We start from the raw sequence: 2,903 nt of genomic DNA, 5'->3' as shown, positions 1-2,903 counted from the left end.
CACGTAGGTACAAAATTAAAGAAATAGAAAAGAATGTTTTCCCTTGCAATAAGAACTCTTAGGATTTACCCTCTTAACAACTTTCAGATATAACATACAGCAGTGTTAATTATATTTATTATGTTGTACATTACATCCCTAGTACTTATTGATCTTATAACAGGAAATTTGTACCTTTTAACCACCTTCATCCAATTCCCTCTCACCCCCGCCTCTGGTAACCACAAATCTGATCTCTTTTTTTATGAGTTTGTTTGTTTGTTTGTTTTTGAAGTATAATTGACCTACAATCCTATGTTAGTTCCTTGTATGTAACATAGTAATTTGATATTTCTATACAGTTCAAAATGATCATCATGATAAGTCTATTTACCATCTGTCACCAAAGATATTACATAATTATTGACTATATTCCCCACACTGTACATTTCATACCCATGACTCATTTGTTTTGTAACTGAAAGTTTGTACCTCTTAATCTCCCTCACCTATTTCTCTACTCCCCCACCCTTCTCCCTCTGGCAACCACCTGTTTTTTCTCTATATCTATGACTCTGTTTGTGTTTGGTTATGTTTGTTCATTTGCTTTGTTTTTTAGATTCCACATATAAGTGAAATCATACAGCATTTGTCTTTCTTTGTCAGAGTTATTTCACTTAGCATAATACCCTCTAGGTCTATTCATGTTGTCACAGATAGCGAGATTTCATTCTTTGTTATAGCTGTGTAATATTCCATTGTGTATATATGTGTTCATCTATCGATGGATACTTAGGTTGCTTCCATATCATGGCTATTATAAATAATGCTGCAATGAGCATAGGGGTGCATATATCTTTTCAAGTTAGTGTTTTGGTTTTCTTCGGATAAATATCCACAAGTGGAATTGCTGGATCATATGGTAGTTCTATTTTTTTTTTTTTGGCTGCATTGGGTCTTCGTTGCAGTGCACGGGCTTCTCATTGCGGTCGCTTCTCTTGTTGCGGAGCATGGGCTCTAGGGCACATGAGCTTCAGTAGTTGTGGCTTGCGGGCTCTAGAGTGTAGGCTCAGTAGTTGTGGCACATGGGCTTAGTTGCTCCATGGCATGTGGGATCTTCCTGGACCAGGGCTCGAACCCGTGTCCCCTCCATTGGCAGGCGGATTCTTTTTTTTTTTTTTTTTCATGAACAGTTGGGTTTATTTCAACAGTAAGTTTGAAACTCTTGCTTCTGGCAAGAGTACTACAGTAATTATATTAGGAATAGACAATTTCCTACACTGTCAAATATATAAAAGTTCCTTCTGCATTTTCCTCAACACTGATCAACAAGCAGATTCAGTCCACATTTGCTTTCATCTACTGAGTGTACCCAAGCTTCTTCTTCAGAGATTCTGGCATCTCAGGTGGAGGAGGGCGAGGGAGCCTGAAGTAGACCTTCACGGAGTCATAGATGAACCACTGCAGTGCAGAGTGCCGATCATGATGATACGGGCAAACAGTCCCTTCCATACACCTCTAAATCCAAGTCTCTGGAGGACCAGAGATGCACTGCTACCCTTCTCTTTATTCAACACAGACACCACAGAATCAGCAGGGTGAGAAACAATGGCACAGAAGACTCCAGCTATGTAACCTGCCACAAATGTGACAACCAGCTGCTCTGGCTTTGAACATTCACTTCGGGGCTTGGGAACCGCAAACTTATACAATGCTTCAACAGTACGTTCAAAGCAGGCGAACTTCATCATGGTGTATGGTATCTGTCTCATCCAGAGAGGAGCAACCCCCTTGTAGAATGCCTTTAAGCCTTCTTCCTTATACATTTTGGGAGCTGCATCCCTCAAAGTGTTAGCATATCCTGGTTGGGTTTGAATTCGAACCTTAGCAGCTTCCATAGGAGCCAGAGCAATGTCAGCAAAGAATTCAGCACTGGCAGAGGCAGCCAAATATAGTGATGTGCACCAGAGATAGGCATTCTCCTCTCCAAGCATGTTGCTATACAAAACTTTGAAGACTTCATAAAAGACAAATTTGCAGAGCCCTTGCATAGAGTAGCCAATGAAAGTCGGAGCCCATCCTTTGGCCAAACCATGAACACCATCTTCTTTGAATGTAATTGAGAATCCATTAAATATGCCCTTGTACTTTTGTGGGTCCATCTGCATACGGCATTTCACTAAATCCAGAGGAACAACAGCAGTGTGTGTCAGACCACAACCTAAGACCCCACCAAAGCCACACAGTGCGTAAAACTTCGCGGAGCCATATTCACAACTGTACTCTTCCACAGCGGCGGCTGCCAGCTTGCAGGAGCGGAGGGGTGGGCCTGGGGGCCCGGCGGGGTTGCTGCGGGGGCCCGCGAGTCCATCTTGCACCAGCTGCAGGTGGGGCGCGTTGAAGGGGTTCACCCGCGCCAAGTGCGCCACGGACGAGAACATTTTCTCCCTAAGATGGCGAACACACCACCGCTCCCTCGGAAAGGCTGGGGCTCACAGAGTGGCAGGCGGATTCTTAACCACTGCGCCACCAGGGAAGCCCCGGTAGTTCTATTTTTAATTTTTTTAGGAACCTCCATACTATTTTCCATAGTGGCTGCACCAATTTACATTCCCAGCAATAGTGCATGAGGGTTCACTTTTCTCCACATCCTCACCAACACTTGTTATTTGTTGCCTTTTTGATAATAGCCATTCTGATAGGTAGGAGGTGATATCTCATTGTGGTTTTGATTTGCATGACCCTGATGGTTAGTGATGCTGAGCATCTTTTCATGTTCCTATTGGCCATCTGTATATCTTCTTTGGGAAAATGTCTATTCAGGTCCTCTGCCCATTTTTTAATCAGGTTTGGGTTTTTTTGGTGTTGAGTTGTATGAGTTCTTTGTATATTTTGGATATTAACTCCTTATTGGATATATTGTT

General features: G+C 42.6%; 1 pseudogene across 1 annotated transcript; it reads right to left on the bottom strand.

Annotated features, from left to right (window-relative positions):
• Positions 1 to 1,143: 1,143 nt before the first annotated feature.
• On the bottom strand, positions 1,144 to 2,435 carry LOC309652931 (solute carrier family 25 member 3 pseudogene; annotated as a pseudogene). Its single transcript has one exon. The product of its transcript is annotated as a solute carrier family 25 member 3 pseudogene (transcript).
• Positions 2,436 to 2,903: the final 468 nt, after the last annotated feature.

The sequence above is a fragment of the Balaenoptera physalus genome, assembly GCF_965194825.1.
Source record: "Balaenoptera physalus genome assembly, chromosome: X".
Taxonomy (NCBI): domain Eukaryota; kingdom Metazoa; phylum Chordata; class Mammalia; order Artiodactyla; family Balaenopteridae; genus Balaenoptera; species Balaenoptera physalus.
Note: the sequence above shows the minus strand (reverse complement) of the source record. Positions and strands in the feature narration are given on the sequence as shown.